This window comes from Camellia sinensis, chromosome 2 (genome assembly GCF_055761805.1).
Source record: "Camellia sinensis isolate YWXY chromosome 2, ASM5576180v1, whole genome shotgun sequence".
In the NCBI taxonomy this organism is placed as follows: Eukaryota; Viridiplantae; Streptophyta; class Magnoliopsida; order Ericales; family Theaceae; genus Camellia; species Camellia sinensis.
In genome coordinates this window covers 117,753,090-117,768,269 of record NC_138962.1, presented here as the reverse complement: position 1 = coordinate 117,768,269, position 15,180 = coordinate 117,753,090, and the positions used below count along the sequence as shown (strand labels likewise).

Genomic DNA, 15,180 nt, shown 5'->3' with positions numbered 1-15,180 from the left:
ATTGCAAGCTTTTATCGAGAAATGGAGGGTTTCAAGAAGAGCATGAAATGAAATTTCTTTAAAAGAGCATGGCATGGTATTGACATTACATTTTATTGAGAGTTTGCATAACTGCATATACTTTGTGAGAATTCTCTACTGGACATTATGCTCACCCCTATAGGATTTTGGTGTAGGTAAAGATGTAGTGATCCCGCCGAATTGAAGACGTGGATATTTTGTGAAGAGTAAATAACTCTCTTATTTTTGTTGTAAATTTTTGTAAGCTAAGGGCTGAACATGTATGGGTCTGAAAGACCATTTTGTGTAACTGGGCAATTGCCTTGGAAGATGTAAGCCCTTAAGGCCTTTTAATTATTTGTGACTAGATGCTTCACATGCTATAGATTTAGGTGTTTTCTTATCATTGAATGTATATTCGCATGTGAAACTTTTGTATAAACTCATTTCTCAACTATGTAAAAATGGAAGGATTAATGTTATTGTTTAGTGAATGTTAGTTAATATGGGTAGTTCATGTTGAAATATTTCAGGACGTTACAACCAGTCCATTTCTAAAATTACATCAAAGTGCCTAATATCCAACGGTAACAAATCTGCACATAAGGTAACACTGCCAATATGAATATCACTAATACGGTACATAGATATACATAACATAGATTCTCCAGATGGAGCAGATAAACACAACATGTATGGTAATGATTCTAGGGGTCTATTCAATCTAGATACAAATGTAGTAGACACAAAGGAATGTGTTGATCCAAAGTCAATTAACACAAAAGCATCTTGATTACGTGTAGAAATAGTACTTGAGACAATGGCTTCTGTGTTTCGCATGTCACTTGGGATGAGTGAAAAGATTCTCCCTTGTCTCATTTTGTCTCTGGTAGTAGCAGGCCTCGTATATTTCCCGGCTTTAGGATGGATCCGGTCGAACTAGCAGCCGGTTTACTACTTCCTTGTTGTTCAATTTGGGTGTAATCCCTTGCCATATGTCCCATTTTACCACATTTAAAGCAAGCCCTGGAAATATGGTAACAAACCCTACGATGTTTCTTACCATACTAATTACATGTTGGTGTCGTATCTTTGGTGAAGCCCGAAGTTCTTGAGGATCCCGTATTCCACTTTTCTGATGATCACTTCTTTTAGAAAAAGTCTTGTCTCTTACTTTTCCAATCAGTTGGTGGTTTACTCTGATTGGCCATATCGGTTTCTAACATTAAAGCTTAGTCTAGTACATCAACATAAGTAGGCAGTTTCAATAGATTCACCCTTTCCTAAATATCATTACAGCGACCGCCCTCAAATTTTCTTGCCTTTTTATAGTCGATGTCGACCATATGCGATGCGAACTTGACCAATTCTATAAACTTCGCATCGTATTATGCCACAGTCATATTGCTTTGTTTGAGTCCCTCAAATTCAGACACTTTTCTATCACGAGCACATTATGGAAAGTATTTATCGTAGAAGATCTCCAAAAACCATGCCCACTCAATACCTTTGTTATTGTCACGTATTAACATCCACCACCTCCTCGTTTCATCTTCAAGCATGAATGTTGCCAACTGTACTTTCTGTGCTTCGAGGCATAGAAATAGTTCAAATAGCTTTTCTATGCCGAGGACCCAAGCCTCAGCCTTCGATGGATCCACTCCCCCATGGAATGTCGGTGGTTTCATCTTCTTAAACTCCTTGGTAAGAGCTATTATTCGGTAATCATTTTGCAAATGTTGCACAAGCTGTACCGGAGGTGGGGGTAGAGGTTGTTGCCACTGTTGTTGCCACTGCTATTGTTGCCACAATGTTTCTGCCATGTCCTGTATCAACCTTTTCATTCTATCCAGTCTAGCTGTAGAGGATTCCTTTATCTCCTAGGCTCTTGTTTTCACCATTATCTGCTAAGACTTGCATTATATTTCATACAAAAACAATGTACACAATATCCATATAGACAGAAAGAGCACGCATATGCAGATAGGCAACAGTTCATATATCATGTAGTCACATAACTAGAATATTCTTAATGCATTCAAGCATATATTGACATCATGAATGCAACTAAAGTCTTTTCTAGACACTCTATTGCTCACTTGGACAAGTATGTAAGTTATTAACTCTTGCTCTGATACCATTCTGTCATGCTTTGAACCCACCCCGATATATTAGGATCATAATCGGCCAGTAATCATGAGATTACCTACGGTCTCGACAGAAATCGAACCATGATTAATAATAAGGGTCCAAAGCGAAAGCAAAATGTAAATCGTTGTCTAATGAGCTTGTGCATAAATGGCACAGAATAAATTTTTTTTACTCATATTAATAATAACTCACACATTTATACAAAACAATATCATACATGTCTAGGAACATTCATCACATAGTCTTCCAAGTCAAAAACTTAAATACATAACAGTCATACATGATCGACAACAGTAACCCAAGGACAAACAAAAGATTAGGAATAAAGCCTCTTCCGTAAGGCATTCTGGGTTGACCTCTCAAAACTTGGTTCTCTCTCACATCACTAGAGCTGGGGCTGGACATCCCGCTGCTCACCTAAATACATATAAATAAAGAGTGAGCTAACACCCAGTAAATAATATCAGAGTGAAGAGGTTAATGAATGAGATTCGTATTTAAATCAATCTTACTTGTACTTAGTACATATGGAATGCAATTGCCATTCATAACGTACTTAAGAAAATCATAACGAAACGACCTCGGGTCCAATCTATTATACTTGGAACATGTTAAAGAGACGAAATGACCTTAGGTCCAAACATTTTTCATAACTGTTGATGACGTATGTCCTAAACGATCTCGGGTCCAACATTTCCATATTCTTGTTCATGCGCATATTCAAATTCAAAATCATGTTTACATTTAATGGATCTATGCACAAATGACCATCCGGTTCTTCACATCATATGTAAAAAATGACCTTAGGTCCATCATTTCGATATTCATATTCACTCACGCATTTATAATCATGATCATGTTCATATTCAAAATGACCTTTGGTCTAATCAATTCTTTATTCAAAATGACCTTTGGTCCATTTAACACTCATACAAAACGACCTTCAGTCCATTTCACATGTAAGATGACCTCAAGTCTATCTTGTCAAATATTCTAAACGGCCTTAGGGCCATTCCGTGTCCTTGTCAAATATATCAAATGGCCTTGAGCCCTTTTCATATTCTCATCAAACATACCAAACGACCTTAGGCCTATTTTGTATTCATACAAAACGACCATCGGTCCAATCTTATGGGTTCGTGCTTATCAATCACTTTTTCAAGCCATTTACGAATCAGATAGTTATAATCATTACAGGAAATTCTATCATTAGTGGCGTTTAAAAAATGCCATTGTAGCTCTGAAAAATGACGCTAGAAGTTATTGTGGCGCTTCAACCCAAACGCCGAAGACGTGACCGTCGCTATGTCTTCACATTGCTTCATAAACGTTGCTAAAAACCAATACAAGACTTTTTAAAAACGTCGCTAAATATAGTAAAATATCTTCTACTGACACTATTAGTGGCGTTTGAAAACGCCGTGGTAGCTTTTTTTTTCAAAAAAAATAAAAAAATAAAAATAGGACACATGATGATGTATCAAAACACACAAAATATTCCTAATTTCATTGATTCCTATTTAAAAAGTATCAATCAATCAGAAGTCTCTTTTTGATTTTTAATTTATTTTTGGATAAAACAATAATCATTATCAATTTATCATATATTACTAAGACAAACACCATCATATTTTCTTTTCTTTTCTTTTCTTTTTTTTTTTTTTTTTTTTTTTTAGAATTGAAACACCATATTCAATTTTACAAACTTTCTTTGCAAGAACATATAGCCACTGAACTTTCAGAATACATAAATAAACAAACTTAGAACTAAGAAGCTTTATATCAATCACACCCCATCGCTTCCGCATGCATGATACGCACTCAATTCCAACTCAACTCTGCTCTTATCAAAACAAACCCATGCCATACCAGCTTAGCTACTAGCACAAGCCATCAATAATAATAGTCCACCTGGGTAAATGTACACAAGAGTAGAAGAGATAAAAGAAAAAAAAATAGCTATCCACCTTACAAGCCTATTAAAAAAAAAAATTCTAATTCATGATTTGAATATAACTAAGCTAAGTTCCCAGTCTTCCAAACTTTCACCATTGCCATTCTTACTCTAAAACATAAAACACCTACATATCAAAATGATCAGAAACAACAGAATAGTGGAGTGAAATTAATATTTTAGAATGTCTAATACTTTATAGATCATTATTTATATGCCTTCTCATTTACACACATACATATAATTGTACAGTATAATCTTTTAGAATTTTTTATGTATATAGATATATAAAATTATATATTATATTAAATAAAGTGAATCTTATGATTCACGATTCACTATTTTACCAAAATGATTCACGATTTGATTCGCGATTTGACAACAATGTTTATGAAAAGATGATAAATTGTCAAATTGTACTTTGAGCATGAAATGTTAATTGTAGATATTCATTTATCTATAAAATATTGTATTTAACAAAACAACATAACACAACTCAAAATATACAAGAATAGAGTTTTAAGACCTGACACCACACACTATTCAACAACCATAACGTGAGTTTTACAATTTTTCTTAATACAAAAATCAGGATAATTTTCCAAAAGATGCATGGAAGATATGGTTCTCACCATGTCATATAATTAGATAGATTCTCCATGCACATCATATTGAAATTTCGATCAACTAGAGAGGAACTAAGATTCCTCAAGACGAAATAAGATGTGAGTGACTTACCTTTTAGCAGCCTGCTTTCCTTTCCCAATCACAGCACCAAAATACCTCTGTTACAATTTTTTAGGCAACACAGCAAATTAAACTATATCCAAATAGCACATCAAAAAAAAAAAGCCCATATAGTACACATTAATGTGTGTTTGGGAGGGGAAAGATTGGGTCATCACAAATGAAGTCTATTTAGTCATCACAAATTTATGACAGATGCAACTTGTCAAAAACGAGGGTTGCTATTATGCAAATTAGGAGGTATATGGAAAGACAATACATGCAAGAATGACACTGACAAAAATTAACTTACATATGAAATCCCAGAAGGCTCAATCATGTATAACTGTGGCCCATCTCTGTCATAACCTCCAAGAATCACTCCACATCCAAAAGGTCTGCCACATCAAACATTATTTTATCCAATAAATAAATAAAACAGAGCGACTTAAAAAGGCATAAAGATGCTACAAACAATAAGGATAATGCTTCCAACACCAGAGCCACCAATGGAGTGTGCATAGATGCACATAACTAGCAACATGTTCAACAAGTTCCTTCACATGAATGGGTTCACCGTAAGTACTGCACAACAAGATCATCACAAAATCTTTATTGACAGCGAGATGTAAAAACAGGATAATAAATATATTTATTATCAATTTGTAGTTTACGGTGTCTTGATATGGACTCAAAATAAAAATGCCTCCAAGTTTAAGCAGGAGGTGGAGAAAAAAAATTTAACTCCGGAAACATATTTCATCATATGAATATTTATTTAGTATCAACTTTATATCTCAAATTGAAAATCCTATTAAATATAAATAAAAAAGGAAAACTTCACTAAGAGAGGACCAGAAAAAGAAAGATACATAAAGAGCCCTTCAATAGAATAAAACTAGTTACAAAATAGTGGGGAAAGACAAAACAAACACAAAATAATAAGCTAACCATGGGATATGAATGTAATATAATCTTAATATTTCTTCAAAGAGGAAGAGCAATTCTTAGACAAGGCAAAAAAAAAAAAGGTGTAGTGCATAGGGAGTAGAACTTTCTTCGAATTCCTGATTTGAGTAATCCAAGAAAAGAAAAGAAAATGATAAAGTACACAAAACTCCTAAAAAGAGCTGGAAACCTCCAATGGCAAGAATAACCACTTTAGTAGAAGTGCGTTCTATGATTAACTAATTCTTTGAATTTATGTCCAATGTATGTGGCACTTACTAGTGTAGTGGTTACCATATAGTTGCAATATGTATGTAAGCATTTTAAGAAGGTTTGTTTTAACAGAAAAGTAAATTCTTAAAAGTCAATGTCATTCAGGGGGGAAGGAACCAAAAGGTACATATAAAGTTTGAAGATGTAGTCAACGAATTCCCTTACAGATCATTTATACAATAATCATTTGTGATGAATTCAAAGACCATCCCTAAGAAACTATATGGTAAAAGTTCAGAAGCAGAGTCTACAACTTATATGGTTGTATCTACAACCCTCAATTTCTAATTGTGGGCACACCCATATGAGATGGAAAACTGGATTTAGCAATTTCCAAAATTGTATCCCTAATTTTAAAAAACTTTGTATAGCTCTAGACGTGAAAGGTTTTTATGTAATGGTAAAAACCATAAAATATTAAAATCAAGTACCATGATATTACAGCTTAGCAAGACAACATACATCAAAATGATAGGAGGAAGAAAGTGACATCAAGTATCACCCAAATTCCAAACCATGGATTTTCCAAAGATACTATACATAAAAAAGTAATATGCATTGCACAATGAGAGGATGGTATAAGAACATGAAGTACAAACTAATCCAGTGGCAGAATCACTTTATTAGCCATGTCCCACCATTTGTTTTGTTGTTCCTTCCATACAGTTCATTACCGTGTCCTGTTGTCTGAAAGCCACTTTTCATACAGAATGTTTGAGATTTCATATAGGTATTAGCTTTTCTTTTGGCTAAATTACACTAACCTCCCCTAAGATTAGTGACAATTACAAGGACCTCCATGTGGTTTCTCTTTCTGGTTCATTTTTGAATTTCAAATTTCATGTTGTGTTAATTGACCATCAATGAGGCTAATGAATATTTGCTGAGGTCACCAAATTAGTTTACTCCATTCCCTATTTTTCACTTGTTTTGCGTGTAGACATGAATGCCATTGATATCCAATCATAAAAAGACAAATGCCCTCATCTTCCCTATGGGTGAAAAGACAAAAAATCTCTTCTAAAACCTCTTGATATTCATTGTAGCCATCTCTCTGTTCCCCCTCCCTTCTCCTCTTCACCCCACCACACCCCCTTAGTTAGACTAAGTGAAAGCATAACTAGATGTGGAAGCAAGGCACATAGAAAAGTTTAAGGTTCGGAGTGCCTATTGCTTGAGCGCCTATTGTTAATGTATTTTATATATAAATATAGCAAGAATTATTTGCCGTTTAGTTGTAATATGTTTGTTAAATACCTACATTACATTACCACTACCTATTAGACATAAGCATAGTAAGACCTCATTACAAAAGTAATAATTCATATCAGAATTAGAAGAACTATTAAAAAATTTCATCAATTCATATCAGAATTAGAAGAACTATTAAAAAATTTCATCCATAAATTCCTAAGAGGAAAACTAAAATATGGAATAAATATCTATTGTCTATATATTTTCTTTTTACTTGATAGTTTTTTCATCATTCATAATGTAAACCTTTCATAATTTGTTGTTTCAGACTTTGCTCGTGCAACAACTTGCCTCCCATCTGCTGCTAATTGTAGACGTCCCCGAACGCCCTGGGAGGATGAGTCTCGTTCTTTTCATATTAGGTTCACTACAGTTCAGGACTCTCAAATTATCACGGTTCTTAATCTAAACCAAAGAGTCCAAATTCGGCAAATCGTTTTGGAAAACTGATTTTTTAGAAAGAAGTGCCAAACATGGACTGCTTTGCCAGATACAGAGTCGCCACCTAAATATTTTATTTTGGAAAATTTAGGAAACCCTGACTCGGTGCCAAAGGCCACATGTCCGTCATCACCAAAGTTGCCTTGGCTCGGGAACTTGGGTACGATTGGGGAAGGTCAGCTATGAGCACCGCCGCTCGCCCGATCAAAGATCGGCCTCTACTAACCATGATATCTTGTTTTGAAAGCATTATGTGTTCCTATTCCGGTTATTGGCCTAGAATTACTATGTTATGCGCACAGCAAACAAGTATAGACCAAATCGCCTAAATTGGAACAAAACATTGCATGTTTGTTTTGAAATTGGTTTGCTACTCGCAAGTAGGCTAAAATGCAGGTTTTGCCACCCTCAAGTGGGCTTTAGAAAAGATGGCTTTGCCACTATCTAGTGGGCTTACAACTCTGTAGACACCCCATTTTTGACCGTCCTCAAGACTTGGACGTCACCATTGGAACACTTGGTGATTACCCTTGTTTGTGTTCGTTTGGAGTTCCCGGAGGTCTCGGCTACGCGCCCTGCCTCAGGATCTCCGAACTTGACCGTTTTGTGTCTGGTTTTGCACCAAACACTTGTGTTTTGCCTTGGAGGGGCAGGGAATGCCTTGTGAGGCATCCCCACACATTGCCGGCCATGGCCAGAGGCCACCGGCTGGTTTTTGTTTCCATCGGCAATCTATTTTTGCCGGTCGGCACATTTTGTTGCCGGTCGGCACTCCTTTTTGCCAAAATGGCATCTTTGGCCGGCCGACTACTGTGCATCTGCTTTTGCAGATATTTTATCACAGCTGTCTTGCATTTGGCTCCCCTCCATACACGTGTATGGAGGGATCTCTCTCTTTAGAAGCTTGTCTTGTAAGCTTTACAAGACAAAAGGCTCTATAAGAGAGAGTCTTCTCTCTTGGCCTTAAGGGTTAAACACTTGAGACACTTTAGATATTTTTAGACAACCATTTTTAGGGTTTTGAGTTCTAGGGTTAGAATCCATACACTTTCTATCTCTATATCTCCCTCTTGTGTGTGCTTAAGTGTGTTTGTGTCTTACTATTGCACACAAACACATAGTATTTCACCTTCACTTAGCTACTGAGGTTCTAAGAGGTTGGTTTTGAAGTTTTGGAGCTGTTTTCAACCTAAAAGGGGCTGTTGGAGCATCATTTGTGAAGGTGGTCTACAAGGGTGAGAAGCTTCCCTTTTATTCCCCATTTTTGCATTGCTTTTCTACCTGTCTTAAAATCATTTTTGAGCTTAGTGTATAATACAAAAAAGTTCTGTTTTTAGGCCCTCTAAATTGTTTGTTTAGAGTGTTTTGTGGTTGGAGGTGTTCGACCCCTCTTAGGCCTTGAAAGGCCCCATTTTGTGCTATTTTGTGCAAGTTTCGAGACTTTGGTGTTTGGGCCTCTTCACCACTGAAATCTTGAGGGATTTCAGTGGCGGAGATGGTGCCATGAAGTCTCCAAAAGGGAAGGGCCACCCCCTCTCCTTGTTGTCCTTGAAAGGGACCCTTTTTGGCCTCTTGAGAGAGCATCATGTTAGAGTGTGTATTGATCATGTCTTGGCTGTTTTCCATGCTTATTATGCCATGATATAACCTTGTTGTGTGTTGGTTTTGGTACACCATGCATGCTTAGCATACCTACCATGTAATGCCATGTTATTGCCTTAATATGCCTTAGGTTGTTAGCCTTTGTTCTAGCATGTTTTAGGCTTAGCCTTGTGAAGGTTTTGTGCTCATTTTGCCATGTTTAAGGTCTGTCCTAGGTTGCTTGGGTCGGATTTGGCATGCTTAGTATAGCTCCTTTGCATTCCGGCTTGTTGGCCTCAAGTGTGTGAGTATGTAGCATGCACTACTTGCTTTATTCTAATGATTTGGCATCATTTATAGCATAATTTCAGTCCCTTTGACATGCTTGTATGCTTGCTTTGGACACCTCTTTGAAGCTTTGGAAGCTTGACTTGCATGCTCCATGTTTTGGTCATTGTGCATGCTTTTGATTTTGAGCCACTTAGATGCCATCTAAGAGTCCCCTTTGCATGGTCTAGGTCTGCCTTGAGCCTTTTTTAAGTCCTCTTAGCCTTGTGAGGCTTGGTTGGCTTGGTCATGGTTCAAGCCCCTTTGACTTGCTTCAAGCACTTGGGCCATTTATTGCATGTTTAGTCTATTTTGTTTGCTTGGTTTGGTACCATCCTTACATGATTTTCAATGCTTACCTTGCATGCCATATGTCCATGATTACCTTCTTTCAAATGTGTTTGAGAGTTGTCCCATTTGTGCCTAAGTGTTGGCTCCTTTAACATGTGCATGTGTATGTGTCTAGTCCTTTATTTTGGTCACTTTGGCCACTGTTTTAGGCCTATTTAGAGTTGCCTAAATCATGTATAAGTCCACATTTCCATCAATTTGCATTGCCTCATGTTTGCTTGTATGCTTGCATAAGTGTCTTGCCATGCCATGTTGCATCCTTAGCTCGCACGCCTAGGTTGCATTGCATCTTGCATGCATGCCTTATTCCTTGACTTGGTGATAGGAATTGGGCCTTGGTTTGTTTGTTTGGTTTGCATTTCATTTGACATGAAAGTTGCACACTTGATTCTTTGGGCCGTCATGCATGAAAATGCGTGATTGGCGGTCCGAGAATCGAGACATATGTCCTTTTGAGTCACAAACATGATAGGGGACATGATTGGTGCATACATTGCTTGAATTGTATTGCCATGCAAGTTCTGTCCTCTACTGTTGTGAGTTGCAAGTTCTGCAGGCATTCTTTGCCGACCGGCAGTATAAATTGCTGACCGGCAGTAAATCACTAGCCGATGGATTCATTTTGTGCCGGTGACCACATACCACTGCCGGTAGTAATTCTACTCAGCCGATGGTGATTCCCAGTATCCAGAGAGGCATCCTTGAGACTTTGGCAGTCTTCAGAGAGGCAGAGCAGGGAAAATAGAGGCAGACTATGCATGGCCGTGCACTTCCGAGCGGGACCCGAGCGTGCGCTGCATCTGGCTCTCCTCCCGAGGCGGTTTACTGCTTTTCCTAGCTTAATTAGTTTGTTAGCTGATTAGGAAATTTGTAATATTTAATTAGCTTGCGTAGTTAATTAATTTGTATTATTTATTTGGTCCCTCCGGGGGAGGGCAAATCTGTAATAAGTGTGTGTGAGTGGTGTGTATGTCTTCCAATCCCACTTCTTTCTTCCCTTTTATTTACCTGCTTTGATGGTTAGTATTAGGGCACGTTTAAATCAGCATACCTTATGCAATGCATGCATGCATTCATACATTTGTCTCACATGCACCGGGCTCGGTACATCACGCCAGCTGCATTTGTACTTCAATTTCAAATTGAATACGTGCATCAAATTGATTGCATTTCACATGCCATGCTTAGGTTAGCCGAGCCCAATCTAGTAACATTTTGTATGCGATGCATTAGGCACTTAACATGGACTTGGATCATGCATTGATTGCTAACATGTTCCTATTTTTAGCACGGAGTACGATGTAAGTATTTATGCTTTAGCATATCGCATGCGTGTGAATGCTATCATGACGGCATGCTTACCATGTGGCTAGATGCTTATGTGTATAAATTGTTTGAATGCTTGTGGGTGAAGGTTGGATTGTTTGAGTTGGAAAAACTCGTTGAAATCCGTATTTTAGCCTACTTGCGAGTAGCAAATTCCAAAGTACTTTTTTTAAGACAAACGGATATGCAATGCTTATTTCCAAATTAGGCAATCTAGTCTATACTTGTTTGCTGCGCGCATAACATAGTAACGCTAGGCTAATAATTGGTTTAAGAACACATAACGTTTTCAAAATCGGATATCATGGTTAGTAGAGGCCGGTTTTCGGACCGGGCGAAAGGGGGTGCTCATAGCTGACCTTCCCCGATCGTACCCAAGCTCTCGAGTCGAGACAGCTCCGGTGATGACGGACATGTGGCCTTCGGCACTGAGTCAGGGTTTCCTAAATTCCCCCATAAAAAATATTTAGGTGGCGACTCTGTATATGGCAAAGCAGTCCATGTTTGGCACTTCTTTCCTAAAATCTGTTTTCTTAAAACGATTTGCCAGATTTGGACTCTTTGGTTCAAGATTAAAAACCATGACACAAATCGAGTCCGAACTGTAGCGAGGTCCCTCGCGGGCGTGTTACAGTTTCTGGCGACTCTGCTGGGGATTTAGAGAGCTTGACTCGAACTCGTGATATCCTATTTTTGATTTCATTTATGTGTCTCTTTGCATTGCATGTACATTGGTGCGTCTAGGAACACAGTGTTTGCCATCTGCCATTCCTGAACGGTTTGCTGGAGGCTTGTCTTGTCAAGGCATGACCGTAAGGCTGACCGGTTAAGGGCTCTGACAGTATGGGAACACAAACCCCGATTTTACCGGGGCACCCTTTTTGACCATTCAACCTAGTGCATATTCGGATCCATAGTGACCATTCCAAGTTAGGACAGGCTGCTTACCCGATGTTAAGTTGTTTGAAACTGTTGTGTGCATAGTGGAACCCTAGCTCCTGACAAAATAGGACAAGGAAACCCTACCCCAACATAGGGGTGTTTTGGCTCTCTTTACTTGCTATGTGCTTTTAGAATGTATCTCTACAGAAACGTACATATCAGTTTGCAAGTTTGAATATCGGGCCCGAGGGCACCAGTATCAGTGTTGTTGAGAAACCAGTTATCTGTGGGCATCAGGTTCAGTTTTTGGGGACAGTGATTTCTGGGGAACAGTGATCAGTAGTAGAGTGCAGTCGTTCGGCTACACCCGTGTTTGGTCTGTTTGGGCTGAAATGCTGTTTGTTTCTCCTTTCAGTTCAGAGTGTCCAGAGAATTGATACAGACTAGCTAGTGTTCCCCCTTGCCGAGGCAAGACATGTGATGACGCAGAATTCAGAAGAGATCGCGGTTATGACAGCTGCATTAGAGCAAGGGATCACTCTGCAAAGTGAGACCAACATTGATATGCCACATCCACCCAGGTCGTCTGTTGCGCACCCGGTTTGGGCCCCCCAACTATACCAGGCTCGCGAGCCTACTACATTTGAACTAATGGGGATGATAGGTGATCTCCAGAGGTCTGTGGTGGATCTCGCCTACGGAATGTCAGCTTCACCTCTAGCCGCACCATATGCCGGGAGTTTTGTACCCCAGGAGCCCCCGCTGTTGGGGCGAATTGTAATCGAACTTAGCCAACCGGAGATGGCCTCCAGCTACGGCAATGACATATCAACATCAACCCAAACCCTCGATCAGGCTGAGGCCAGAGGAAAAGACAAAGTGAAGGCAGATGCCGATCCTAGTGAACAACTGTTGTGGGCAGTCGAGGTTTTGAAAGCGGGGGGGATAAACAAGCAACAGATATCCGCGATTGTGGCAAAAACTGTTGAGAATGCTTTCCCCACTCCACCTGAGGGTAGTTCAAGTCAGTCGAAAAATCGGGACAGGCCCCGTCATGCTAGAACAGTTCCTCCTGTTCCCGCCCCCGCACCTGGGAAAGATCAGAAAGCTAAGGTGGCGCCTGCCGACCCTTTCGCTTGTGCGGCTAGTAAGAGCACTCAGACTCCAAAGTACCTGCCCCGGGGGCGCAGGACCTTTCATGCTCTCTACATGCCTTTGTCTAAGGCACTTCAGATCCTTGCTGAGAGAGGACACCTTAAACCCTTGGAGCCTCGGCCTCTCCCGAAGAATCTCCCTGCTAATGCTGCTCAGTACTGCGCGTACCACCAGCAGACAGGCCATGCTACCGACAATTGCTTCCGCCTCCGTCATGAGGTGTAAGATTTGATTGACAACGAGGTTATCCTCCCGCCTACCTCAGCCAAGTCCGTTACCACCCAGTTATTGGATTTTGAGGACACAGATACTGCAAGTATGTAATCAGAACGTAAACCACCTGCGGGCGGCATTTGGTATATTTTGGATGTGCCTTCTGGCACGCATTTTTGAGCATTTGTGAATGCTAGCTTTGTAAATTCTGGCTTGGGTATCGAGTCAGTCTTTTGTTTTGAGTCTGTAAATTCTGGCTTGGGTATCGAGTCAGTCTTTTGTTTTGAGTCTGTCTCTTTGTCTTGAGTCAGTCTTTTTGCTTAAGGGTCTGTCTTGTTGTATCGAGTCAGTCCCCTTTGTATAGAATACCAGGTGATTCTGGGGTTGTTGTCCCGAACACCGTTTTGTCTTGTAATTACCTGTTTTTGTTTTTGAGTCTGTTTCTGCCGAGGGGCCAGCTACACCAACAAATCTGAATGAAACAGCTGTTGCTATCGCACTTTCGTGCTTGTTTTCAGTATAAGTGCCAGAGGATTTGAATGGGCTGACAGTACATCTCGCCAGCTCTCCTGCGCGCCAAACTCATTGCATTAACCTAAGTTTTTCAAAAACCCCTTTTGAGAACTGCGGTGATAAAAACGAAGAGGAAAGAATTCCTCGGGTTTTGCGAAATTTTGATCATCTTAAGAGAAAGAGAGACGTGCTAAAGTTCTTAATGAACGAAATCATGCTTGTCAGCGTGAGTACTGAGAAGGATCCTGGCTTGATCCAGATTGGTCCCACACTATCTTCGGCCCGAGCAATTTATCGCTTTCTTAAAAACTTTCAAAAACAAATGTTTTACACGGCCCTGTGAAGACCTGTGTGGAATCGCTCTTGAGATTGTGCAGCCTAGGATCGCTCTCAGTCTCAAGATTCAACCCCTCACTTTCAAACCTCGAACCCGTTTAGAAAACTCAACGGTCAAACGTCATGTAAGGTCTGTATGGCCAGATCAGAAGCAGCCCTCGAGCGAGAGGCAACAAAGCCGAATCAAAAGAGTAGATCGCACCTGAAGGAGCTCGTGGAGCAGCCATGACAGAGTCTCCTACAAATCATTGCAACAGCCGTTCTCCTAGACACAGAGAGGCTGCAACTCCAAAAACCATTTGGCATGGACTTGTTACACTTTTACCCTTTGAGAGGCTCGCTGGGCCGAAAACTCGGAAGGGCGACCCAGGCAAAAGTTAGAGCAAGAAAAAAAAAATACAAAAGAGAAAAGAAAAGAAAAGAAAGAAAAAAAGAAAGAAGAAAAAGAAAAAAAGAAAAGAACAGAAAAAAAATGTGAAAAAGAAAAGAAAAAGAAATGAACAAAAGAAAATAAATAAAAAGAAGCTCGCAAGGTCGAAAACCCGCATTGGGCGCCTTGGCAAAAGTTAGAGCCTGAAAAGTGAAGGTTAAAATACCCGAGTGTACCTTAACCGGAACTACGTAAGGCTTGATTCCCATGTTTGGGATACGTAGGCAACTTCATCATGAAGTCCAGCCCCCAACACTTTCATAGCGTCTCAGTCCATGCAATGGTTTCAATTTCATCCCAAAGTCCAGTTGCCAACACC

The 15,180-nt window shown here is 39.5% G+C and overlaps 1 long non-coding RNA gene across 2 annotated transcripts; it reads right to left on the bottom strand.

Annotated features, from left to right (window-relative positions):
• Nucleotides 1–597: 597 nt before the first annotated feature.
• LOC145820301 (uncharacterized) lies at nt 598–7,615 on the bottom strand. Of its 2 annotated transcripts, XR_014361566.1 has the most exons (4): nt 7,553–7,615; nt 5,145–5,229; nt 4,844–4,888; nt 598–2,568 (listed from the first exon to the last, which is right to left on the bottom strand). It is a non-coding gene; the product is annotated as an uncharacterized LOC145820301 (long non-coding RNA). The 2 variants fall into 2 exon arrangements; XR_014361565.1 differs by lacking the exon at nt 7,553–7,615 and having other exon boundaries at nt 5,145–7,449.
• Nucleotides 7,616–15,180: the final 7,565 nt, after the last annotated feature.